The sequence below is a fragment of the Martes martes genome, assembly GCF_963455335.1.
Source record: "Martes martes genome assembly, chromosome: 18".
Lineage (NCBI taxonomy): Eukaryota > Metazoa > Chordata > Mammalia > Carnivora > Mustelidae > Martes > Martes martes.
Genome location: NC_137906.1, coordinates 28,108,653 through 28,136,215, shown reverse-complemented (window position 1 = coordinate 28,136,215; position 27,563 = coordinate 28,108,653).

Genomic DNA, 27,563 nt, shown 5'->3' with positions numbered 1-27,563 from the left:
TGGCATTTAAGGGAGACAAGTTGGAAAAACATAATGAGCGTGCCTGAGTAACAGTACCAAGCCCTAATTCTAATCCTAATCCTGGCCTCGGTGTAGATGGGGGGTGCTGGAATGACCAGGGGGGTGCTGGAATGACCAAAGTTCGGGAAATGTTGGGTTCCCCAGTTTGAACATACTCTGCTCCTTTGATCAACAGTGGTGCCATTTTGTTCTGATGTTTGAGTGGAGAGGATTTCAGTGAGACATTAGGAAGAACCGTGCTCTGGGTCTGTCTCAGTGGAAGTCACGGTTACTGGCCCTCTCTGACGGTCTCAGCTGCTCTCTGCGTCACTCCAACAGTGATGGGGCTTCTCCGGCCCATCTTCTGGGTTTGGGTCTGGACCCTTCCTGTGCATCTCTTAGATTCGTGCTGAGCATTCGCTTCACGTTGGCTGTGTCTGCAAGTCCCCCATGTGTTGCACCTGGAATGAACCGTGATGAATGAGTACCCGGATGGGCCTGTAATGACTCTGTTAACTTAACCCCGAATCAAGACTCTCATGCTCAGAACCCGGGTAACAGAACCGCACTGCAACCTGAACAGCAATTCAAAAGGGCAGTGGAGACAGCTAATCATTTTATAACGAGCAAGGAGACAAGCAATAAAAACAGAGCCCAAGGACAGCATGATAATTTCGCAGAGTCTTAGCACTCAACCGGGCTCACGTTAATAAAATAAACAAATGTTTTTGGTAGGGGAGAGCTAATGTATACGTTATTTAAGGATAGTATTAAAACCAGATTAGACGGATCAAGGAATCCAGGGGTTACCTCATTAAGCATCCTCTCTTTGGGGATGTGGGAAAGTTGTTCTCTTTCTGTTTTTCTTCTTTCCTTGTGAAATGGGGCTTTATTAATTAGAGATGTAATGGGAAATCTTTTTTTTTTTTCCCCCAGACTAGTGGCTGTTTTCTGTTTATTTTTTAATGTAGGACCATGCTTTGCAGATGTTCTCTTTGAAATAAAAGCCTATTCATTGTCTCTCTTTCTCTCTCTCTTTTATCCCCAGCTCAGAAGGGGCAGCTGTTATAAAAGACACAAACAGAGAACCCCATTTGCTTGTCATCAGGCGGTTACAAAGATTCCATTCCTGATGTAAAATACTCTCATTACCTGTTTTTTCCCTTCACCCTATTCAGGAATGGTTTCAGAATTGTTACATCTGATTCCCTCTTGTTTAGGAGACGAGGGGATGACAGTGACCAGGGTAGAGGAGGTGACGCAGAGGTGGGAGTCACAGAAACCGGCCGGGTTCACACGTGGGCACGGCGGGATCAACTCTTCTTTGGTCCAGGGGTCCACTGCTATTTTGGCTTTCTTTTAGGGTGAAAAAAGTCATGTCGAGCCAACAAACTCTCCATCAGAGAGAGAGCAGGCGGTATGAACCCCCAACAAAAGTGGACATGAGAAAGTACCGAGGGGACGAGCCTGGCTCCCCATGGCCTGGGTCTGGGCTGCAGCTGGAGGAATGGCAGCTCCGAGTTTGCATCCTCCTCCTCCTTTTGTTAAAAAACTTTAAATCACTGGCCAACATCTACACATCTGTGATTTCAAGTAAAAATCGAATCTGGAGTTCGTATTTAAAAATTTGAAATTCTGGGGGTGCCTGGGTGGCTCAGTCAGTTTCAGTATCTGACTCATGATTTCAGGCTTGGGTCATATCAGGGTCGTGAGCTAGAGTCTCAGATCAGACTCTGTGCTAAGTGTGGAGCTTGCTTGAGATTCTTTTTCCTTCTCCCTCTGCCCCTTCCCCCCCCTCCTCTCTCTCTCTCTAAAGAAAGAAAAGAATATGAAACTCTGGTCTTCATTACCAAAGAAGCACATATTTGGGGGAGGGAAGTAGGGGCTGTCCTTCTGCCTAGGGCCCCACTTCCTGGTTCACCCTGGAGCCCGCCCCCCTGGCTTGGTTATTTGTGTGTGAGGATCCGAGTATTCAGCTCTCAAAATAACAAGGAGGGGGAGGACGGTGAGAGTCCGTGCTATTGTGTGTTAAATGCGCGCTGGGCGCCAGGCACTGTGCTCAGCAGCACCTCCTGGGTTCTCTCGCTGAATCACTGACAGCAGCTTCTGGACTTGATCCCCCTTCACAGACTGGGGACCCTGATCCCAGAGCAGCAGAATTGCAGCCTGGGCGTCCCCTACCGTGCGTGCGTGGGTGTGTGCGTGCGTGGGTGTGTGCGTGCGTGCATGCGTGCGTGCGAGCGACACGGAATCTTTTCCCAGAGCACTTGCGGCTGGGAATTCTTGCGAATGGCTCTGCGGGAGAGTTGGCACTGGTTGTCCGCCCATTGCATGGATGGAAGCATCAAGACCCGGCAGTGGCTGGTGGGTCACTACTTGTCACCCTCGCCAGGGTAAGTACGAAACGTGACTCTTTTACGGAGGTCGGGCCCTGCTGAGCTGGGCATCCGGTGACCGTAGTGCCGTCATCGAAGTTCCCGCCGTCCTGGCCCGAGGAGCCGGACAGGGGTGGCGCCCTCCACCCTCCACCGCTAGTCTTGGAGCGGTGAGGGAGCATCTACAGGGTAATATTTTGATAAGTTGCTGATTTGTATTAAAATAATAATTACAGCGATAATTACAAGCGCGGGTTTCAGTGAGACTCAGCTGCCGACTCTAAGAAGAAATAATTAACCGCCTGTTCCCTCAGAATCAAACGGAAGCCAGACCTGGCCTTCCTCCTTTCTGTGGGTCCAGCACGGGCTTCGCTGCAGGTTGGAGGCCCCTTGGGTTGCCAGATGCTGTTTCTGTTAACGGGATTGATGGCCCATTTCCCTGTGAGGAGGAGCAGGGAGTCAGGTGAATGGCGTGTTTCCCCACAAATGCCCCGGGGAACACCCTGAACAGAGTCTGAGGTCGGTGCCTTCCCTTGAACCGTGGAATGACCTCCCTCTAGAAGCAAATGTGGTAACACCTAGAAGGGTGGAGACTCAGATCTGCCCCTAATTAAATACTCTGGCATCGGCTGATATCTGGCCATAGTGAGGGACTCTTGGCCAATTTAACAGGACGGCCGTGATTCTCTTTACATTTCTGTTTCTGAAGCGCGTGGAGTGGGCCTGCCTTGACTTTAACAACTCGAGACGTTTATCTTGAAATAGAACATGCGTACCCAGTTCTCAAACCATAAAATTCAGAGCTCCACCAGTAGCCACGCTCCTGTGACCAGGACCCAGGTCCAGAGCACAGAGCCTGAGAGCTCGCTGCTGGTCCACGCCCTGCCAAGGTCCTTCTCCTTCCCACTTCCAGTTCCCACATCTCCAGAGGCACCAGAGGGTGACTTCTGACCCCGTAGGGTTACTTTTGCTTCTTTTGAGAAACAGAATCACACAATCTGGACAACTTGATCCCTGGTTTGTTTTGCTTAGCATTATGTGAGATGAGATTATGTGAGATTATATCAGATGTCGGCCAACTGGAGCCCTAGGGCCAGGTCTGGGTTGCCAGTTTCCACGTGGCCTATGGGTAAAAATGGATTTCACATTTTTAAGTGGTTGCGGGGGGGGGGGGGAATCAAAAGACGAATAACACTTCATGGCATGGGAAAAGTATATGAAGTCAAAATTTAAGGGTCCGTAAATAAAACTTGGAGCATAAAATTGGAGCACAGCCATGTCCAATTCATTTGCATACTGGCCGTGACTTGCTTTTGCTCTGTAATGGTCGAGTTGAGTAGTCTGGACAATGACCATGTGTCCCACAAAGCCCAAGATCTTTGCTATCTGGCCCTTTCCAGAACATTTTGCTGACCCTGTGTCCATATCGTGTCGCATATTTGTGATTGTTCATTCACGTGGTCATGTCATAGTGCATTCTGGAATATAGCACAATTTACATTTGTGTTGTGTTTATGGGCCTTTGGGAGATTCCCGGTTTGGGGCAGGGTGATGCCGTGAGCATTTTTGTGCAGGTCCTTTACTAAACAAATAGTTTTAGTAAACATTTCTGTTACATCTATATCTAGGAGAAACTGGTTTAAGTTCTTTTTTGGAGGGGGGGCAGTTTTGCTTTGAACAGGTTGATTTCGACAAAGGTATTTTCATTTGGAAGTCTTACTTTCCTGCCTGGTGGTACTTGCATGTGCTGAAACTCTGGACCCAGGCTTACTTTCCAAAGAAGTAATTAGTTTTGCAAAACAGAGGGTCAGTAGAACCACAGTTCATTGAGGGTGTGCTGTTCTTCCAGCTCAAAACCTTCAAGGATGTGGGGAACTTGCCTGACATTCACTGCTTTGGCTTGCTTTTGGGAATGGTGCCATCATTTCATTTCTTATGCTGAAGCCATATTGTCCAAATGACTCTTATCTTCATGCAGCAAAACAGGTCTGGCAGAATTAGGCGAGTTTTTCTCAATGTCACTCTCCTTGCTTTGATTGACTTCTGTTTATCTCTTCGCTGCTCTGGTTTCCTTGCTGGGAAGCAGACAACTGCAGCTTTACGTCTCCAATCAGATCTCAAGCCTCCAGGAGCATGTGTCATTTCTCATTGAAACACTGTGCTGAGGTGTCCCTTTGGGGACGGCTGATGTTGCACGTAGGCCACGGCCTTGGAGCTGAGACTCCCCCTGAGGAGCTGCCTTCCTGTGCCCACCTCCCCCGCCCTCCCTCCCCTCCACCGTCTCCCCGCCCCCCCTTCAGTACTGTTGAGCAGCAAGCATCCTTCCTCCCTTAGCGCCTGCGTGCTCCGCCCTCCACTAGGCACGGCCACACTTCTGTAGGCAAAAGCTTCTCCCAGGGTTGGGAGGAGAGTGACGGGATTCCCTGGGATCTACCCATCTTGCAGGTTTGCTTGGCACTGCCCGAAAAATGACTTCATATTCTTGTTGGGGCTTGTCGGAAGAGCCCAGTCAGCTTCCTTCTCTAGCCGGCCCACTCTCCCCCAGGAGTAAAGTCCCACTTATCTTATGAGCCCGCTTACTGCTTGTGCCCTGTGCAATGAACACGCTTCAGAAGGTCACCAGAGGAGACTGTCAGCTGCTGTTTTAATATTCCTTTGAGGAGAAAGCTGGACTCCGTGGCGGAGGGGTGAGCGGCATCGAAACTGGTCTCAGCTGTAATTTAATCTTACATCTGGCTCCGTCTCTGGCAGGCTCAGATTTAGTCTTTAAAATGGGACACAGAGCCTCAGTGCCATCGTGGGTATGAGTCCTGGCTGTGGAATTCCTAGATTGGAGCAACTTAATCCTAAATTCTGGCAGTTCTGGGTCTCCCCCCAAGTTAATGGTTTGCTTACCTTCTTCTTCACAGAGATAGGGGTGTGTGTGTGTGTGCGCGTGTGTGTGTATCTGTCTCCATGTTTATTCTAGGGGATGGCCTTTTCTTTTTTAAAGTCTGTTGCCTAGATGTGCTAAGGTATCCTAATTAAGCTTTATAATTAATTTATCTCGAAAGAAACATAATAGATTTCAAAAGTAGAAATCTTTCAGGCCTCATTCATAGAATAATAAGATGTACGTAATATTAGGCTCTCAAAGAGACATTTAAACAAACAATTCTCTTTTAAATAGCTCATAAATGAGAGAAGAAACCACACCTAGGATTTCTGATCTTAGGGTTGTCCATGAAAATGAGAATACTTCATATCAGAACCTATGGGATGAGGGTAACACTGGGCCCAGAGGAAAATTTATAGCCTCTTTTCTTTTTTGAGAGAGAGAGAGAAAAATAGAGATAGCAAGCTGGGGTGGGAGGGTGGGGAGAGGCAGGGGCGGGAGAGAGAGAGAGAGAGAAAGTTTAGCTGGCTCATGCCCAGTGGAGAGCTCCATGAGGGCCCAGTCTCATGACCCTGAGATCATAACCAGAGCCAAAATACAAAGTCAGGTGCAGAACTGACTGAGCCACCCAGGCGCCCCAAAACACTTAAGCTTTTGACATGAAACATGAAAAATTAAAATGATTAACACGAGAGTCCAGTTTTTATTTTTTAACTCACTGAGAAGAAACTGAAAGAAAGTAGGAAAGGGCCGTAGATGAAAATAAAAACAGAAATCGATGAAACATGACATAACGTAAGCGTGGAGGCGTTGCACCAGGAGGTCCTCTAACGACGCGCCTGCACGAAGTGTTAAATCTGGTTCCTCCTGGGGTTGGAGTCAGTGAACGGGCGGCAGGTTCCTCAGTCCCCATGGTTGCTCAGTGCTTCTGCGGAGGCTGGTTGAGCGAAGGCACCTGTGGGGAGGAGTCCCTGGGTTTCACGGTATCCGGGCAGGTGGATGAGATAGTCTCTCTTGAGGCAAAGCAAACCTTGCATCCTTTTTTCCTACTGACCTCCTTCCTCGTGAATAATGAGACTGCCAGGTCATCTTGTTCTGCAGAATCCGCTGACTCTTCTGCCGGTTCCCAGCGAGCTCTGCCTCCAGATGTGATACCTGCCTGGGATCTGGTAAAGCCAGTCTTCTTGTCCTGGAGTTACCTGCTGGGTGGGAGGGGACTGGAGAGGGGTCCCTGGACAGATGCGCAAGAAGCACAGATCTCACTAAGCACGGAGCTGGCGGCTCTCAGGCAGAAAGCAGACGCCAGCCTGGTTAGCTGGGGGTTGACTTCAGTGCCCTCCCAGCAGCGTCCATGGGCCATCCCCCAATGGGGATGTATGTTAGAACTGACGTGAGTACGTAGCTGTACAGATGTCCCCAGGGCATTCAGCCCTATTTACTTATTCATTCAACACGTGTTTCCGAGGGTCTGTCGTGTGGCAGGCACTGTGCTAGGAACAGTAAGTAAAATGGGGTCCCAGCCCAGCTTTAGCTCGTGTCTTGGTTGCGGGGACCATGAGTGATGGAGAAGGGGTCATCAGGGCAGTCTTTGCCAAGGAGGTGGCATTTGAAATGAAACAACTAGAAGATGGTCAGGCATGGATGGGGGGGAGCGAGATGGGCACAGAGTGTGACCTCCTCAAGCAAGAGCAGCAGCCTCAGCCGGGAAGAGCCCGGAGCAGCATCTGTAGTAGCTTCCGGTCATCGTCATGCGCGCTCTCACCAAGGTTCCCCACGGCTCTGTTTGTGGATGCGTTGTCCCCATTGCCCTAAAACCTAGTAACGTGGACTGGCTTCGACATGCTGTGGTTTGGAGGCGGAACGCCAACAAAGGTGACCGTCGATAGTATGAAACTGTTCTGTCTCCAGTGGTCTTTCCAGAGCTCCTCCGCTGTGGCGGGGCCCCCACCTCCCAGAGAAAACACACCTACCATTGCGGTTGGGAGGGGGGGCTTTTCCAAGCGCCCCCTGCCCCTCCAGCATGAGGTGCCCTTTCCCTCCCTTTGCCTCTGGATCAGGATGCGCCTCTTCTGGGTCCCGTTATTGGATAGCGGCATCCTTCACCCGCCCCAGCTGGGTGGCATCACCACATGGAGATGGCTGAGGGAAGGGACTGCGGGCCCCAGGCCCTGGCGGAAGTGGTGTCTACACTGGCTGCGCCGTGCTGGGATCACTTACGCGCTGTCCAAAGCAGATCTAGACTTCCAGGAGCCGGGACTGCTGGGCACCAGTCCCTGTTTTGTATCTTGCTTTGTGTGGCCTTGGGCGGCCCGTCAGGGCCTCTCTCCCCCCCATCTTTAAAACGGACTAAGGGATTTTTAGGGGGCCTCTTATGATCCTCAGTTTTAGGTCTTTTGTGGGCTTTGGTGACCAGGTTACACACACCTTTCCTTCTCCCAGCTGTGACCCACACCCCACAGAGGTGGCTTCTGGGAGTCTTCCACACCTTCTCCATGTGCAGGCAGCTGTTCTGGTGTGGTTGTGTGCAGAAAAGGTCCTTATTCCACCCCCCCCCGGAACTCACCCCCTTCTGCCTGATGATAAACTCTGGCCTCTCAGGACCTTATTGACGTTCCCCACCAACCGTCACGGTGGTTGTCTGGCCTGCTGACTCCCAGTGCTGGAACAGCGAATGGCACGTAGTAGTTGCTCAGTTGATGTTTTCATTTCCTTTGGAAATCACGTGAGAGACCAGATGATGCTCTAAAAGCCAGAGCTAGGGAGCCCTGCTTTAAAATGAAATTTTAAGAGCCAGAGGCCAAAGATTTCTCTAGAACTGGCCGCATGGTTTCTTCTCAGCTCCCCCACCACACTGACAGCACCTCAGGGTTCACTGTGTGCTGTTGGTACCTGATCCAGAGGCCTGTGGATGAGGACCCTGATGATGCGTGGTAATTAGAATAATAATAGATATTATAATATCTAATATTAATAATAGAATAATAATAATAGCAGGGACCACTTTTTAATCACTCACCACGTGCCAAGCGTTTTCCTTTTAATGCTTCCCTGTGCTGTGAGCGTTGTGAGGAAGTGGGGCACAGAGAGGGGAAGTAACTCCCCCAGGGTTGCACAGCTGGTAAGGGGCGGGTCTGCGTTCTCCCCAGGCAGGCCATTGCAGAGCGCATGCTCCCAACCGCCTGTGTTACCTAATACCTAATAAGCAGCTGTCTTTAAAGTGATGGCTGGAACAAGGCGGCGGGGGGGGGGGGGGCGGCGGGGGTCCTCTCTCCCAGCTTCTTCTTGGGGGAGGCCTCAGCAGTCCCAGGAGGAGAGCGTGGGGCTGTTCTTCAGGCTCAGAGGAGCCCTTCCCCTGTGTGTGAGCAGGGGACACGGTGTAGTATCTCTGCTGCTCCCCTCCACTTCCCCTCTCGGCTGTGTTTGTCTCAGTTGTGGGGTGTGGGTATGATGGACTACGTAAGCAGGGGGATTCCTTTTTTTTTTTTAAGAAATTATTTATTATAGAGAGAGAGAGAGGGAGTGAGCAAGGAGGGGGAGGGGAACGGAAGAGGGAAAAACCTCGAGCAGACTTGGTGCTGAGCACAGAGCCTGACCCGGGGCTCGATCCCACAACCCTGAGGTCATGACCTGAGCGGAAATGACGAGTCAGAGGTCCCACTGACTGAGCCACCCAGGCGTCCCAGTAGGTGGAATCTGAAGCTGGGCCTCCTGAGTTCAGATCTGGGCTCAGCTCTGTCACTTAAAAGCTTTGTGAGTTTAGGCAAGTTAGACGAAGTCGCTGTACCTCAGTTTCTTCATCTGTAAAACAAGAGGGTAATGGTATCTATCTTAGGGTTGTTGGGAAAAATAAGTGAGTGGATACGGTAGTTCATTTAGCACAGGCCTTTGGCACATATTAAGCACCATAAAGTGCTTCCTAGTATTATTACTATTAATCTTTGTAGGAAAAGGAGGAGGAGGAGGAGCTGCAAGGTGGTGTTGTCTGGTTCTCCTTCCTCCCTCAGACTCCCTCAAAGGGTCTTTGTAGGAAGAGGAGGAAGAGGATAAGGAAGGCAAGGAGGAGGAGCTGCAGGGTGGGGCTGTCTGGTTCTCTCTTCCCCCCTCTCCTCCCTCCCTCTCTGGTAGGGGACAGGATCCTGCTCCTAGTCAGCCGTGAAGGGCCCTGTGGCCTGGAGTCAGTCACGTGACCTCACGCCCTGCTTTCTCACCTAAAATTAAGGTGGGGATTGTAATAATGATCATAATTGGTCTCACTTTTAGCTGCGTACTTTTCCTGTTTAGTAAATAGCATTTCTAAAATTCACCCAGAATGAGTTTTACCAATTGGTGTGTACATTTCCTTCATGTTTGCTCACACACGCCATTGGCCCCAGACTTAGGAAATCCGTGATGCCTCTGGCAAGCCACGGAATCTTAGAAGGAGAGAAGCGGCGGTGTCCGGGATGGAACCAGCTAGGCAGGGAGTGTTTCTACAGGCGCGGTTTTACGTAATCCTGACCACAGCTCTGGGGGAGGGGCAAGTCCTGCTACTCTCCCATTTGCCAGACATGGCAGCTGAGGCTGAGAGCAAAGGTGGCTTGCAAGAAATCACGCCTGTTTAACCACCAGGGCTCGTGCGCTGCCCCTCGTGGGTCCAACATTGGAACCTGAGAGGCTTCCCGGGGGGTGTCAGGTAGCATCTTTTTTCTTCTCCCTGAGATGTGAGAACATATTCCTAAAGACAGCCTCAAGTGTTTTGGAGGGAAAAAAAAAATGCTATTGGTGGTCTTAATGGCTCATAAACCCCTGCCAAGTAGCCAACGTTCTTGGCCATGAACTTGGCATGGTGACAGCCATGTCTGGGAGACCCTCACAAGTCCTGCTTTCTAGAGAACACAATGTTTTCAGAGCCCAAAGCATTTTATAAAATAACGTGGGATTCAGAGCCTGGCAGAGGGTCTGGAATTCTTGAGCCCTGTTTTCCAGTTGGATTAAACTGAGGTCAGACATTCTGACCAAAGTGAGTCACATGGCCCTTGGCCATTGGGACCCTCTCGGGCTCTGAACACCTGGGGGCCTTCCCTTCGCCATCTCTCCGCCCACGGTCAACGTGGCTGGTGGGTAGCAGGCTCTGGGGGTCTTTGGGGAAGGGAGGAAACGAACAGTGGGCTGCCTGACAGCATAGAGCAGGGCTGTTGGGCAGAGTCCAGAAACTATCTTGCTAACAGTGACAGTCTATGAGTTTGTGGGAAGCGAGGTTGTGAATAATTGATTGCTGCTAACTGAGTTGTGGAAACCATTTTCAGAGATTACAATCTACAGGCTTGCCCAGGGAGGGGGTAGGCAAGCGTGAGGACTCCCTCGTCCTTTGAGGCCAGGGGACATTCTGAGGCTCCTTCTTGTCTGCCCTGTGACGTTGGTCGTGGCCCCTGGGCTTGGGGGAGGCACGGGCTGCCCTGCACCCTGTGGACGGGCCTCCTGAGGGGTAACTGGGGCGGCTGGCCTCGGTTCTCATTGGTCTGTTCCCCACTGACAAGTGGTTGAGCCTCCTTTTGAAGCATCTCAAATTCAGAGCAGCTCTCTGGGTCTTTAGAAAGGTTACGTGGGAATGCAGAGTTCAGGGCCCTTCTCCCACCGCCCTCCCACCTGACCAGCTGTAGAACCAGGAGCAGGTGTGGAAGGAGCACTGTGTTTTCTGAACTTAACATTTTGGGGCCTAGGTAGCTCTCCTCATTTCTAGCAGAGGCAGTATTGCCTAGTCCTTAGAAACCGAGTCCTTGGATCCTGGAATCCCTAACTGTTTTTATGAGCTCGAACCAGTCATATTATCTCTTTCTGCCTCAACATTCTATCTGTAAAATGGGGATGACAGTGGTCCCTACTTCAAAGGGTTATTGTAACCCTTATGTAACAATTAAATAAATTTGTTTTTAGGGGTACCTGGATGGTTCAGCGTCTGATTCTCAGTTTTAGCTCAGGTCTTGATCTTGGGGTCATGGGATCAAGCCCCTGCATCAGATTCTGCACTGGGCGTGGAGCCTGCTTGAGATTCTCACTCTCCCTCTGCCCTTCCCCCAATTGATGTGCATCCTCTCTCTCTCTAAAAAAACAAAACAAAAGTCTCACACATTTTTAAACATAAAAATAAATGTATGCCCAGATTTAAAAAAAAAAAAAAAAAGGTGCTGCTTTGATCTCCTCTGGTCCCCTTATCAGCCCTGTGGGGAGGGCAGGACGAGAACAGAGGCACAGATGAGCTGAGACAGGCAGAAATGAGATTCCGGGTGGTTGCAGGAGCCACACCACTGGTTTCAAGAGGGGTCTACCCTCTTTAGTGGAAAGGCCTGGGTCCATCTCCTGATGCCATCACAGAGCAGCCGTGAAACTCTGCTCAGTGCCCTTGGCTGCCTTGGAGCCCTGGTTCGTCATGTGCCAGATGCAATGGTAACATTCACACTAAGCAGTGCGAACAGTGGTGATCATTCCTTCATCCATTCAGGACGTATTTACTGAGTGCCTCGCACCTGCCAGGTACCAAGAGCCAGAAATCTCTCTGTGAACGAAACCGTGGCCCCTGCCTTTTGGCATTAACGTTCTAGAAGGGGAAGGCCGATAAATACATGAACAAATGTTCTAGAGCAGGGACCAGCAAACGTTTTCTGGAAAGAGCCAGACAGTGAATGTATTGGGCTCCTTGGATCATATTGTCCCTGTCGCAACGACTCGACTCTGTCCCTTAAGTGTGAAAGCAGCTGGGCACACTCTGTAAACAGATGGCCCTACCTGTGTTCCAGTAAAACTTTTTACCAAAGCAGGAAGGGGGCCAGAGGTAGTTCGTGAGTCCTGGTGTGCTGACCCCTGAGCTAGACAAGAGGAGTAGAAAGTGGTCAGCAGTCTAAGAAAGCAAACTCGGCCTGCCAGCGGGTGGCTTGGAGATGCAGCTCTAAGGGATGCCGCATGCGGAGAGCCGTGTGCGTGTGAGGACGTGGAGCTGTGCTCTAGCCAGGTGCGCCGTCCTAGGAGCAGAGGGTTCTGGCGTGGGCATGAGATGCCACTGGAGGACAAGGAATGGAGAGGAGCTTAGTGCTGTGTCTCAGGGCCCTTCTCAATGCTGCTTTCACCTGGGCGCCTTCCTGGACACCGCGGGGAGACCCCCCCCCTCCCCCCCGCCCCCAGCATGAGGCCTGTGACCAGTTTTTGTCAGCATCGTGACGCAGACACTCTGGGAGTGGTCCCTGCTCACCATTCAGGAGACGTGGTGGCTGTGAGTGAACCTGCTGGCTCGAGGAACCTTACTAGCCGCTGTGGCCTCTGTCTAGAGCAGGGAGAGGTTTTTCTTGGGCCTTTAGGGACCAAAAGTGAGGGCTGCTTTCTGTGTTTAAACTTGCGGGGCAGTGCTGACCTTAGACCAGAGCTTTTTCTACCTTTGGTTCTCCTTCTTCCCTGTCCCTTGCCCCAGCCTGCCTGTGGCCCCCACTGTGTCCCTGACCCGGGGTTTCTAAACAAACATGGACTCCTTCCCCATATTTCATCCCTGAAGGAATTGGGCCCCTAGCTCAGAGTCTATTTCCCACAGACCCAGCAGAAGGTTTCTGGCACCTTCTCTTTCTTCTAGACCTGTGAGAGGGCCTTGCTTACCTCTGCTTTGTAGCCGGATCTTGTGGGGAGACTTGAATAGATGGGGAGTTTGTGCTTTTCAGCCTTCTTGTCGGGAAGGTGATGGATGAATCTGATGAAAGAAGGGGAAAAGATATTCGGAACCAGAAGTCCAGAGTGGGAAAGGAAAGAAGGCCTTGATCCTTCTTGTGGGTTTTCAGCCTGGTCTGGTGGATAGTATCTGCTTTTAGGCTGCTACGCCATGCCTTTATGTGTTAGAGGAAGGTGCCCACCACTCCAGGTAGAGGCATGGATTGGCCAGAAAACAGTGTTTATGTGTAAGAGAGGTGTTCCTTCCTCTGAAGAGAACAGTCCTGGACTATGGAGCATGGCTAGATTTCTCCCTCACTGCCAACTATGTGCAGTGCCCAATCTGTACAACTGTACATGGTGGCCTCCTGTAGGATGTCACCTGTATTTAATAACAGATGGTCACTTTCTTCTCTCACTTCCAACCCTAATGAGCTTTTCCAGGTTTCTCACATCTGCGGATACTCACCTACCTAAATTTTCAGTTAGGAGTTGGATCAGACTCTCAGACATCCTTCCAGAGGCTGACAGTGTACAAGACATCACCATGAGGTCTGACGCCTCCCAGAGACCTGTCTTCCCACTAGTGTCCAAGCTTCTTAAGTGTCCCCCCTCTTTATCCTGTTAAGAATAAACACCGTTTTCTTTGCTCCCTTCAGCTGCCGAATTGCACCCTGGAGAACGAGTGTTTGTGTTTCCTCTGAAAAGGTTCCAAAGGGAGATGAATAAACAAACTATAAACAGCTGTTTCTCCTCTGGTGACAGGATTCAGACAATAGACCCTTGGAGGCTATTAATCAGCTGCCTTTTTGGCAGCAACTTTGCCTCCCGGGGCCACGGAGGAGCCTCCATGCTGGGTGCGACTTCCCGAACCAGCCGGGGGAACCTCTCCACAGAGTCCTGGGCTGGGCTGGTGGCAGCCTCCACCTCAGCACAGCCCCACACGGCCCTGGTGCACTTTAGAAACAGACGTCCACGCAGCTGCTGGGTAGGCTCCCAGCTTTCCTTGCTGGTACCCTCTTGAGAGAGATCCTTGGGTAGGAGCATGGCCTCCAGCTGATGCCCTTTCGTGTGGTCACCTCTTTCCTTGAAAATGGACAACGTGCGTTCAGGTACCATTCGTCCCAACAACTATTTATTAGGCACCTGCTGTGGGCCAGGCACTATGCTAGGTTCTTGGGCCAAGTCAGTGACCAGTATTTCATTCAAGAGGTATTTCTGAAGACTTTGTCCATGCAGGTAGAGTTCTAGATTCCTGGAACATTTGGAAACAGGTACCCTTCCTTCATCTAGTCATTCCTTCTACTCTTAGTTTTGGAAATATTTCCTGAGCATCTACCATGTGCCAGATAACGTCCTAGGAATTTGACGTGAAATGATGAACAAGACTGGCAAGGGGTCCGCGTTGTGTCACGGAGGAGGTGAGGCCATCAGTCATAAATGTATAAATAGGATCGGTTCGAGAAGCAGTGGGCACGCTCATGACAGCAGAAGGGACATGGGTGCTAGAGGGTGACTGCTGTGGGGTGGGGCCAGCTTGGCTGGGATGATGAGGGAGGCCTCTCGGAGGAGGTGGCACACACCCACACCTGAACTTGAGGAGGAACCAACTGGGAGACCCCATGGGAAAACCACTTTCTGGGCAGAGAGCACAGCAGGTGCGGAGACTGGGCCAAGTTTGGGATTTCAAGAAGGGACCAAAGGCCTGTGTGCTGGGGCACACAGAAGGAGGGGAGAGTGGCCGAGATGTGGGGGAAGGGAAGGGGCGGGGGGCTCAACGGCGTGGAGCTTGGAAACTCGCGCCTGGAATTCACTTTTCATCCAAAACATATGGGAAAGCCTTGTGGAGTTTAAGGTAGGGAAATGATTGGCATCGAGCTTTTAGAACAATCCCCCTGTTCTAGACATGATGACAAACGCAGTATGGTTTTCTGGATTGGATCCTGGAACAGCAGAGGTCATTAGTGGAAAAACTGGTGAAATTCAAAGAAAGCCTTTAGTTTAGTGTTATTGTGAACCGTTTCGCGCCAGTGTCGACCTCCTCCTGTGGCCAGATGAGCTGCAGCGAGGCAGGGCATGGATGGTAGAGGAAGTTGGGCCAAGGGCACACGGCAGCCATCCATCTGGGCCGTCTTTGCAACTTTCCTGCAAGTCTGAAATTATTTCAGAACAAAAGTGTTATTTTCAGTATCCATCTGGGGACTAAGTGTTAGGGGGAGCCCTGAGAGAAGGTGTGAATGGAGTCAGGGAGACCAGTTGGGTCTTTTCTTCTGAGGTCCTCCAGCTGAGGGACGGTGGCAGGAAAAAGACGGTGGTGACACGGGCCAGGGAGAGGGGGGTCCTCCTTAGGTGAGGGATGGGTCTGCAGCCTCAGCTCTTGAAGATCTTTCTGCCACTGATTGAAGTCAGTCCAATCAGCTCCAATTCAGCTGCTATTTTGTGAGCATCTTCTGGGTGCTAAGTGCCGTCCTGAGGATCAGAGTTAGTCCTTACATCCGTTCCCAGCCAAGATGGCCTCTTACTTACACCGCTCTCGTGGAAATTACCCCCATCACCTTTGGTAATGACTTGGAGTGAGTGTGCACGCGTGTGTGCGTGTGTGTGTGTGTGCGTGCGCGTGCATCTTGTCCTCCATTTAGGGTAAGACCCATGGGATCATGGGGTTAGTTTTGCTTATTACTATATTTCGTATGCCTGTCCTACAGCAGGCGCTCAATAAATACAATACGATTTGTATGTATATTATATAAATGTAATCCCATATATGAATATAGGAAATACATAAAAACTATAAAGCCACAATAATAGTAGTGCTAGTAAGCACTTAAGGAGCGTTTGCCAAGAGCATTTTAAGCCCTTAGGTTGACTTTTAATCCTTGCAACCCTGTGAGTTAACTACTCTGTTCACCCCCGTTTTATGAAGGGGTTTAAGATCTTTTTTTTTTTTTTAAGACTTTATTTATTTCACAGACAGAGATCACAAGTAGGCAGAGAAGCAGGCAGAGAGAGAGGAGGAAGCAGGCTCCCTGCTGAGCAGAGAGCCCGATGTGGGACTCAATCCGAGGACCCTGGGATCATGACCTGAGCCGAAAGCAGAGGCTTTAACCCACTGAGCCACTCAGGTTCCCGGGTTTAAGATCTTTGCTCGAGGTCACAGAGCAGAGTCAGGATTCGCATCCAGGCAGCTTGGCTTCGGTGGCCCCAGTCTCTAAATACTGAGCTACACCGCCCTCTGTGGAACGGACGCAGAATGAATGGAAAACTTCTATTATCTTTGCTGATTAAAGCAACACATGTTCATTGAGGAAGAATTTAGAAAACACAGACAAACGTATGAAGAAGAAAATGCAAATCTCCCATAACACCGCTCTTAATTTACTCCTGGAAGAGGGTTAACCCATGAAATCACTGGGAATGAGGTGGTCTCTTTTTCTTCTCTCGTTGGAGAGACTAAGGATGCAGACAGCTAGAATCGGGGTACGCGGGGGACTTGGGAAGAGAGCTGCAAGGGATTATGGGAGGATGCTTCCACTTCTTCCCAGCATTCCCTGGGGGAAGCAGGAAGAGAGCTGCAAAGGCTTTTGGGAGGATGCTTCTACTTCTTCCCAGCATCCCCTGGGATGGCTTCTGCACTTTCATCAAGGCAGGAGAACCCACCGAGCTCACTGAAAATCCAGAGCTGTGGCACCTTCAGGATCTAAAAAAGGACCCTTCAGGCCACCTGTCACAGCCAGTGAACCTCCATGTAGCTGAGCCTCCTCAGCTCACACAGCAGTTTGCAAGAAGAGAAGGGCCCTGTGTGGTTCTTTGGTGCTGATCTGCCAGCAGTTGTCAGCTCAGTACCATCAGTTTGAGAGCAGCCTTTTGTGGGGGAGGAGAGTGCGTATTAGGTTTCTCCAGAGAAACGGAACCAGTAGGATATATAGATACAGATTAACTGTAAGGCATTTGCTCATGCTGTTATGGAGGCTGAGAAGTCCCCAGATGTGCAGTCAGCAAGCCAGAGACCCAGGAGAGCTGACAGTGTAGTTCCAGTCCAAGTTTGAAAGACTGAGAACCAGGAGATCCCATGGTTTAACTTCTAATTCAAAGGCCAGTGGTCTCAACAACCAGGAAGAGCCATTGTTTCACTTTGAATATGAAGGCAGGAAAAGGCGGCTGTCCCAGTGTGAAGATTGTCAAGTAGGAGGAATTCCCCCTTCCTTGCTGGAGGGTCAGCCTGTTTGGTTTAGTCAGACTTCAACTTACTGGATGAGGCCCACCACATTAGGGACGGCAATGTGCTTTACTTCGTCTGCCAATTCAGATGTGAATCTCGTACAGAAACATTCTCAAAGACACACTCAGAAAAATATTTGCCCAAATGTCTGGGCACCCCATGGCCCAGTTAAATGGCTGTATGAAGTTAACCATCACAGGAGCAAGGGGAGGGCAACTATTTTGATACTGAAGCTTGGGCAGCTCATTTTTGAGTCATGTGTGGAGGGTTATTTCAGAGAGCTGGATCTTTATCCTTTTTTTGATCTGACTCTATCTTTATCCTCAGCCATTATCTGCCACTTACTCTTGCTGTGGATTTCCTTAGGGAAGACTTAATCTTATTCATTATCTATTCTTGCCGTTGCTACTTAGAGTACTTGATATTAAAAAAAAAAAAAAGACCTTAGGATTCAAATGGAGGCAAGTGTTTAAGAAATTAAAGCAAGTGTCAAAAATCCAGTGCCCTTAAGGCCAGGCAGGTGGGTAAGTATGTTCTATAGGACAGGTATGGGGTGATAGGGAGCAGTGAGGACTGTGGTGAGGAAGAACGAAGGCTCTCCCCTAAGTGGACGGTGGCTCCTTGGCTTCAGTCGCCTGTTGCCTCTGAGAAAATCAGGCCCAGGATTATGTGCTTTTTCAGGTTTTACAAGAATCCAGAAACTTGAATTTTTCACAGTCATCTGGAATATACTTTGGCAACTAATTCAAATTTACTATTTTTTTTTTTTTTTTTTTTTGGTAATACCCCGTGTGAACCAAACAAAACATTTCCATGAGCGGGGTTTGTCCCATAGACCTTTATGTAACTGGTGGTGAGTTAAATAATGACAGACTAACCTAAGATATTTAACAAAATATCTAACATTTATTTAATGCTTACTGTGTGCCTGACGCTATTCTGGATCTCTAACTCCATTAGCTCATTCAGCCATCAGAACAGAGGCATGCGTGGTGTTATCCCCATTTTCAGATGAGGGCAAAGTGCTCACAGCCACACCATTAGTAAGTGTGGGAACTTGGCTTTTCTCCTCTGCTTTAAATTCCTACATGACGCCGACTTCTTTGATCCTAAAATGTGGGGCCCACGCCCATTAGGGTTGTCCAGTCTGGGTCATCACAAATCACAGAGAGAGTCAAGGAGGAGGTTACACAAGGGAGTGTGTATTTTCTTGGCCAACTGTGGGCAGTAGACCATGCTAAGCACTTCCGAACGTAAATGCCTGGCACCGTACATTGACGTGATAAGGTGGATCTTATCATCCAGATCCTGAAGTTGAGGAAATAAGATTCTGTCTCTGTTTCCCTGCGGTCACACAGCTAGCAAGGGGCCTGGGCTGGGGGGGAGGGTACTGGCACGCAGGTCCAGTGTCTCTGTGGCCTGTCACCTGGCTACTCTTCCACATAACTAAAATCAAAGAATAGGTACAAATAACAGACAGAATACAGCTGGGCTGACTACAACTGGATAGGGGTGTGGGTCCTCACTGAGACATCATTCTGATAGTAACAGTTCATTGCTTACTTGTGTGAGGGAGCACGTGTCCACAAGGTGACAAAATAGACAAAATGGCGGGTTGTGTTTCCTTGTTGAAAATTGTTCTCAGGGAAGCTTTTGTTCTTTGTTCCTTTATATTAACTGGGTTAGCAGCAATGTCTGTTCATTTCTGTCTTTACAGAATAAGCACAGATTCATCTAATGCCTTCAGATTGTTGACCTAACTTTAGCTCTGGGATCTCCAAATGTCTTCTCACCTATGTTGGTCTTTTTTTTTTAAGGTTTTATTTATTTATTTGAGAGAAAGAGTATGAGCATAGGGGAGGGCAGTGGCAGAGGGAGAAGCAAGCAGACTCCCCACTAAGCAGGGAGCACGACGTGGGGCTCGATCCCATGACCCTGGGATCATGACCTGAGCCAAAGGCAGATGCTTAAGGATAGAGCCACCCAGGCGCCCCTCACTTACCTTGGTCTTACTGAACTAAAAGAAACTTACTATCTATACTTTCGGGCCCATTTTCCCCACAACATGGGATGTGTGTTTTTAGTGGTATTCAAGTCGATTGAGTGTGGGGCTGTATTAATTCCCTATTGCTGCGTAACAAATGATGCCAAACCTTGGTGGCATAAAATAACAGACATGTATCTCACAGTTTCCGTGGGTTAATTCTCTAGGAAGAGCTTAGCCGAGTGTTCTAGCTCGGGGTCCCTCTTGAACTTTATTATCTACATTTTTTACAAAGGAATATGTGTTCCTTTAATCAGAAAAGATAAAAGTTATCAGTCCCTTCTGCAATTGATCTAAGGCCAGAGCGGTAGTCTCATCTGAGGGCTCTGCAGAGGTGAGAGCCGCTTCCAAGCCTCCTTGCGTGGTTGGTAGCAGGCCTCGGTTTCTCTCAGGCTGTTGCTCAGAGGGCCTCGGTTCCTTGTTGGCCATTAGCTGGAGGCCTCTTGTAGTTCCCCACCACAGGGCCTCTCACAACGGGGCAGGCAGATTCCCCCAGAGCCAACGATCGAGGAAGTAAGCCCTTGGGGGAAGGGAGCACCTAAGATGGGAGCTGGACGTGAAATACCATCACTCCCGCCACATTCTGCCCATTGGACTTGACTCACTAAATCCAGCCCACCCTCAAGAGGGAAGGATTTGCCCCAGAGGATGAATGGTCCCGTCCAAAATGGCTGGCTGCCCCGAGCAAAACTAGTACTTCCCCTCCTTGCTGCCAGTATTCTGAAGCGGGATTTGGCACCAGAGTCCGGGAGAGTGAGTTTCACTGTGTTTTAGAAACTGGCCAGATTTATATTCGTGTACCCTCTGAAAGGTCCCCCCACCCCCAAGGACAATTTTCTGTAAGTGGTACTTGTAGAGTGAAGGGGGGAATCTGATTCCTCTTTCCCTCTCCTTTTTTTAATCTAAATAACTGCTCCATGAAAAGTAGGTTGTCAGTCTCGTTGGACTTGGCGATTTTGATATAATTCGAGGCACCTGGGTGACTCAGTCGGTTAAGCTCAGGTCACGAGCTCAGGGTCCTGGGATGGAGCCCCCATCGAGCTCTCTGCTGGGCAGGGGAGTCTGCTTCTCCCTTTCCATCTGCTCCTCCCCCTGCTTACACTCTCTCTCTCAAATCAGTAAATAAAATCTTAAGAAAAAAGATACAATTCCTAGTGTTTCCCTGTGGACAACTAAGCAGTTGTGGGTGACATCGTATCTGTTGGTTCCATGTGGGACCATTTCCTGGAGTGTCCCCAGTAAACATTTGGTACAGATAAAGATCACTTGTCCCCAAATGTCTTTTTGATTCCAGCTGAGCCAAATGTGATTGGAGGGAGAGGATGCTGAGTTTGAAGAGTGCGTTCATGTGGCCACATGTGGGAGTTCCTGCCCAGGGGATGCCATTAAAGTGGGAAGGAGGCAGCTTGTACCCGACATGAGCCCAGATGGTCCCAGACTTCTTGCCTTACTATCTGAGATGTCAGGATTTTGGCAAGCATTTCTTTTTTTTTTTTTTTTTTTTTTTCCCTGCCCATCATCTTCGGTGTTCTTTACAGCAATGTGTTGCAAATAAGATCAGAGGACTAAGGGTACTTAATCTCATGCCATGTTCTGAGCCTGGCTGCACTCAGTTTTCCTCTCTGTAAAATAGGACCCACGGCATTGGCCTACCCCCAGAGGGTCTTGTGAGGATTCAGGTAGGTCATTTAGCACGGCTGCCGCCCAGGAGGTACACAGGAGGTGTGTTATTATTCCTCCCGTATCATAATCGGCTGTCTCATTTGGACCGTCTTCCAGACTTTTCTGTGGGGAGCGCACATGTTAGAAAGTGAATGGAATATGTCTTCATTTCCCTGCATGACCCAAGCAGTTATATAAAAACCTATACCTCTCTATCATGAACCTAGAAATTTTACGAAGAGCAACATGCCGGCTGAGGGTGAAACCGGGTGTCTGAGCTGTTACATAATTCTTTAGCGCATCTCATTTAAGTCATCGTGTAGCGAGGCCACGTCTTTGCACTGTGGTCATTTGAATAGATTGCTTTCTGGTTCCCTATCTCGAACTCCCAAGAAATTCCTCGGGGTAAATTTCTGCTTTCCATTTTTATAGAATGACCTTGTTCCCAGCCTGGAGCTTGAAAAGCCGAATGTGATGGCGGTAGCTTTAAATAAGATGATCAAATTCAATTTAGCAGACACTGACTGATCCCCTACTGTGTGCAGGCCACCATGTTTAGAAGCTGGTGGTGTCAGCGTCAGAGCGACAGCAAACTTGCCTGAAAGGCATCTGGGTTGCTAGTGCAGACTCTGGAGCCAAACAGCCTTGGTTCAGTCCTTCCATGTCGTCCCGTCTGTGTGACCCTGGGCAAGTTGCTTCCCCTCTCTGAGTCTGTTTCTTCAGCTTTGCAGTGGGGACATCAATACATGCCCACCTTTAGCTGGAGGTAAACAAAGTCGTGTAGATTCCGTGCCTTGTGTGGTACATGAAGATCATGGAGTCGTTGTGCACGACTTCTGTCCCCAGCTGCTCCCAGGCTAGTGGGACAGGAAGAAAATAAAGTCAGTAAAAGAGTCTTTAGAAGACTAAGCCCTGGAGAGAGGGGGCACTGGGTTTTTAGTGTTCCAGATTCCCTTTGGGCCCCCATGGGTCCTGTCCACGGGGGCCACACTTTCTCAACTATGTTCCTGAGCGTTGGACACCCCTGCTGTCCTCCAGCCCCGCCTTGGCTCTCGGTGCCCATCCCCAGACTCTAACCTGCTGGGGGCAAGGCCTGCTCGGTTCCCCTCCCCGTGGGATGCCAGCCCCGAGAGGGGGGCCTGGCACAGGGCAGAAACTCCGTGAATCTGGGCTGACTGAATCAATGAAGTCACCCAAGACTTTTTTTCTCACAAAGAAGTGTTTACCTCCAACAAGCTCTGAGGCCAAAACATAGAGGGAACCAAACCCACAGCCGCCTTCAGACTGAGCAGGAGCCGGGGATAGCCCCTGAGGCCTGTCGTGGTGAGTACTTCTTCATGGACAGCAGCAGCTGCTACCATTCTAAAAACTTGCTTGTGGGTGCCTTGGTGGCCCACAGTGACTCAACCTGGCATTGCCAAGTTCCGGGAGGACCCTGCCCCAGAAGGCTAGCTTCACGTGGGTTTCCGAGGTTCACTCCCTGCCAGCCACCCTCCTTGCGATTCTGCTCTTGAGCCAGATTATGTGACACGTTGGTGACCGCAGAGCTCTGCATGCACCTCCAGGACAGGCCCCTAGAGGACAGACAGTGTCCATAGCCCCCCGCTGCTGCTGTCTTCTGCAGCCCCTGCCTCGCCTCACCTCACCTCACCCGTGTGGTGTAGCCGAACCGGCCCCCGGGGCTGCTGAGCAGAAGGCTTCTGAGAGGCGTGCACCTTGCTGCCTCCCAGGTCAGCCGCCCAGCCTGCCCCACAGGAGCGAGCAGGGGACGGATAACCAGGATGTGCGCCGTGAATGGAGGGGCCAGGCAGCCCCGGGGCCCCCATGTGAGGCGAGGCACCGTCCCCCCATCCTTTCTGTCACGCTCCTGACCACACCCGTGTTGGAGTTGCTCATTCGGTTGTGTTCGCTGGGTAAGCTGATGGTAAAGGGAGCAGCTGGCTTACCCAGGATTCCTAAAGCAGATCTTTTGTTTCCTCATTTTGTCCTCCAGTTGACTATGCTTTGTAATTTTTTTCTGCCTCCAGAAAGTACAAGTAATACACTTTCCTTGTTGGAAACTTAAGAAATTACAGAAAAGCAGGGTGCCTGGGTGGCGCAGTCAGTTGAGCGACTGGCCCTTGGTTTCAGCTCGGGTCGCGATCTCAGGGTCCTGGGATTGAGCCCCGCCCCGCTGAGCCCGGAGTCTGCTTGGGACTCTGTCTCCCTCTCCCTCTGCACCCCCTCCCCCCCGCCATGTGCACACACTGTCTCTCTCTCTCTTTCTAAATAACGACATCTTTAAAAAGAAATACAGAGAAGCATTTTATCTAAACAGAGCTTCCCTGGCTATTGCTAGAAAAAAAGAGGAATGGGGAGTGAGGTGGTCCCTGGAAGGGAGCCCCCTTAATACACTGGAGGGTGATGATAACCTGTCACCGATTTCTCTGAAGCTAGGACATGCTGCGTTCCGGGCTGTGCCCGAAGGTCTTTTCCTAAAACATCACTTGACATTGATAATGATGGAGGCAATCTGCAAAGGTTGGTTCCACAGGGACAGGAGAGAGTTTCTAAGCCAGAGCAGGTCATTCTGGGGCTGTCCACTTAAATAAAGCCCTGGCTTAGAAAACCCCAAACACGCTAAAGTGGATACTGTAATGGGATTTATGCAATACTCTGTTAAGGGCAAACCCAGCCCCATAAATACATGTCCAAAATTCAATCTCCAAATGAAATGTTAAAGGCACCAAATGGATTTCTCGAAAGGATCAGAGCTAAGATGTAGTTTGCCTACACTTGATAAGCTTATCCAGCCTTGCCACTAGGAAAGGAGAGGGGAAGAAAAAAGAAAGAAAGAAAGAAAAAAATGGAGCTAAGGATTTTACTGTATTCTCCGGCATCTTAGATATTTTCTTTTTCAATGAAAAGGGAGAAAGAGATTATCAGTCCTCTGGCTGTGAAGTAGTGTTCCTGATCCAAATACCTTCTGGGCTACAAAGGGAATAGTACTAAATCACTAGCCGGAGCCCAGATTCCGTTCTCCCAGCCCTGGAGCCTCGTCGGCAAGATTTCTCCCATATCTGGTTGGCTCAGCTACCTGAGTCTGGCACCCGCATGACCGAGGTCATGGCCGGACTCAGGTGTGGGCCAGCTGGAGGCCCGCTTCCCAGCCCTCGGTTCTGGCTTTGACTTTGAGCCAGCTGCTGCCATCAGGTGTGTTTGCGGGTGATGAAGTGATTTAGGGAAGCAAGCTGCAGCAGGGACCAGATCATTCCAGACAATCCCTCCTGACCCTGCCTTCTTACTCTTAATGATTTTCATATCTAACATCTCCTGCAAGTGACTTGGATGGTCCTGTTTATCTAAAGGAGATGCTGTGATAGTTCAGAATTTCATGAATTTTTTTAAAGATTATTTATTTACTTATTTTAGAGACTAGGGGGAGCATGAGCAGGGGAGGGGCAGAGAGAGCATCCTAAGCAGACTCCATGCTGAGTGTGGAGCCTGACTCGAGTCTCAGTCCCATGACCCCAAGATCATGACCTGAGCCAAAGTCAAGAGTCAGCTGCTCAACCACCTGAGCCATCCAGGTGCCCCTTGTGCGACTTTTTTTTTTTTTTTTTTGGTATGATTTGGAGGAAAGCCGAAGCTGCATTGCCAGTTAGAGTTTCTTTTTCCTTCCAAGCATCTGAGAGTTGGTTCTGACTTTGGAATATGACCCCAAAGAGTCACTTTCAGGATGACATCGTGTTTGAAAAAAATACCTGTTGTCTCAGATGAAGGTTTGAGTTGGCGGGCGTGGGCGTATTTGTTGGAGGATAGTGGATTTGGCTCTCAGTATGGCAGATTCTCCTTGTCTTTTCTCCAGTACAGCTAGCTGATGGATTAGGCCGTTGCCATCATTCTCCCCAGTCCTGACACCCCTGGGGCTGAGGCTTCTACAGGTATGGTTGGCTGGGTTGGGTTGGAGATCACAGCTGTGGGTCTTGGAGGCATCTTCCCAGGCATTGCCCTGTCATGCCCAGATGATGCTGTGACCACAGATGAAGTCTGCCCTAGCTGTGAAGAATCGAGAACCTGGTTGCTGTGTGTATATTTTCGTCCTCTGTGGAGTCAGCTGATGTGTTGTCTACAGGGTACTTGCCTGGGCCAGAGACCTTGCTGGAGCCTCATCTGGAATAAACAACAGGTGTTTGGGTCCGTTGCAGTTATGCGTTGCCTGTGTATTTTGAGATCTAGGGAGGTGAAACATGAAACAGGAGAGGACATAATGGAAACCTTTAATTTTTAAAAAACTTTATTGAGGTGGGACATATATACCATAAAATTCACAGGTTTTTAAGGATGCCGTCCAGTGATTGTTAGTAAATTCTCCAAACTGTGTACCAGCCATCACCATAACCCGGTTTTAAAACATTTGTATCACCCTAGTTAAGAGCCTTTCTGCTCGCCTTGCGCTCCCAGGCAACTAACTGCTAATCTGCCTTTTGTCCCTATAGGTTTCCCCATTCTGGACAGTTCTAGAATGTCGTATCTGGCTTCTTTCACGTAGCATACTGTTTTGGAGGTCTGTCCATGCTGGGGGACACCACCGAATAGTATCCCACTGTATGGATATACCACAGTGGATTTGTTCACTGGTTGCTGGACCCTGGAACTCTTTCCCCTTTCGACTGTTGTGAACAGGGCTGCTCTCAGCATTCACGTACAAGTCTGCGCGTAGACATGTGTTTCCATTTTTCTTGGGTGTATTCCCAGGAGTGGAATTTCTGGGTCATATGGTGAATTTATATTTAACTTTTTAAGGAGCTGCCAAATTGCCATCCAAAGCGGCTGCATTGTTCCTCACTCCCACCAGCCGTGAATGAGTGGGGCCATTCATTTTTGGTCTTGCTTGGAACTGGGTGGCCACCATGTTTATTAGAAACCGCTGTGTGTGAAATCCAAAAAGGACTACCTGCCTGTGGGAAACAGGCCCTCACCGGGGCCTTGACCGCGTTCCAGAAAAGCCTCAACCCCCCCATTTGCACATAAGCTTCCCCAGCATAGGTCAGAGCTCCCAGACCAGAAGCCCTGGTGCCTCTCCCTCCCTCCCTCCCCCACTCCAGCCTTGCTTTCCACGCTCCCCTGCAGTCTGTCTCATTCCAAAGAGGATTCGCTTTTATTAAAAAAAAAAAAAAAAAAAAAAAGTTCTGTGTCGCACTGTTGCTAATTTAGCAACTTTATTGGACAATGTGATTTACCATCCGTGGCCTGCCTTCGAATGGATTCATTTACCTGCATTGATTGGTCTATGTCACTGTTAACTGCTGCCAGAAAATGCACAGCAGTGCTTAAAAACTGTGTAGCATTTTGCTTTCTGATAATGATGGCTAACTCCATCCTCGATCGCCAATGACATGGTACTCTCCTTTGGAAGATGGACTTAAATCGCATAACTCTGTTCCTTGGTGATGAGAAAATAAATTACTTTTCTATACCCTGTTCTGCTAAGCACTCCTTAAAAGTCTGGGTGCTTTGGCAGATGCCCCTTCTTTTCTTTTTTGGCTATTCTCTCCTTGCTAGTTGAAGTGTGGTCCTTTGGTCAACAGCCTCAGTATCACCTGGGAACATGTTAGAAATGCAGAATTTGGGGGCACCTGGGCGTCTCAATCGGTTAAGTGTCTGCCTTCAGCACAGTGAAGTTGGAGAACCCCTGCCCTCAGTCCGGAGTCAGCCAAAATAAGGCTGCTGGACCAGATGGGGCCGGCTCTCTGTTGGTTTGTTTGTTTTTAAAAGTTCTATGAGAACACAGACACGTCCATCCATGTACCTGTTGTCTGTGGCTTCTTGGCACTCACACCGTGGGGTTCAGGAGCCTGATATCGACCTTCTGGCCTGCAGAGCTGAAAATGTTTACTTCCTGAGGTTTTGCAGAAAAAGTTCGCTGACCCCTGCTCTGGGGAAGGTTTTATTTTTCCTTTATTTTTATTGTATTTGCTTATTATATTTGTTAATGACTAACAATATTATTTACTTATTGTTTTTATTTGTTAAAAAAAACTTGGGCCGCCTGGGTGGCTCAGATGGTTGAGCGTCTGCCTTTGGCTCCGGTCATGATCTCCAAGTCCTGGGATTAAGCCCCACATCGAGCTCCCGCCTCAGCAGGGAGTCAGCTTCTCTCTTTCCCTCTGCCTCTCCTCCTGCCTGTGCTCTCTCTCGTCTATCTCTCACAAATGAATTCGAAAAAAGAAAGAAAGAAAGAAAACCTAAAAAACAAACAACTTGTTAGCTTTTTTTTATTTCCCTTTTTCCACTTACTATACACTTTGGGCCATCCTACATTTTCTTTTTACTAAGATGTAATTGACGCAATAAAATTATATTCGTTTCGGGCACACAGCATATGATTCAGTGTTTGTATAGACCGCAAAGTGATCACAGTAAATCTTACTAACATCTGTTATTACACATTGTTACAAAATAATTTTTTTTTTGTTCTGAGGACTTTGAAGATCTACTCTTTTAGCAACTTTTAAATACACAATACGATATTATATAGTTTGTTTTTTTTTTTAAAGCAAGTTATGAGTGCCATTCAGCCCTTAAATTTCTTTGCATCCTGCCCTCTTAGAATGATGTCCCAGAAACAAAACGAAGCTTAGGCTTTGGGTTTCTCAGCCACACACTGGAAGGCTCTGAGTCCCCCCGATTTCTCAGCTCCCATCCAGCTGGCGTGAAGAGTGATGTGGGTGAGCTCTGTTT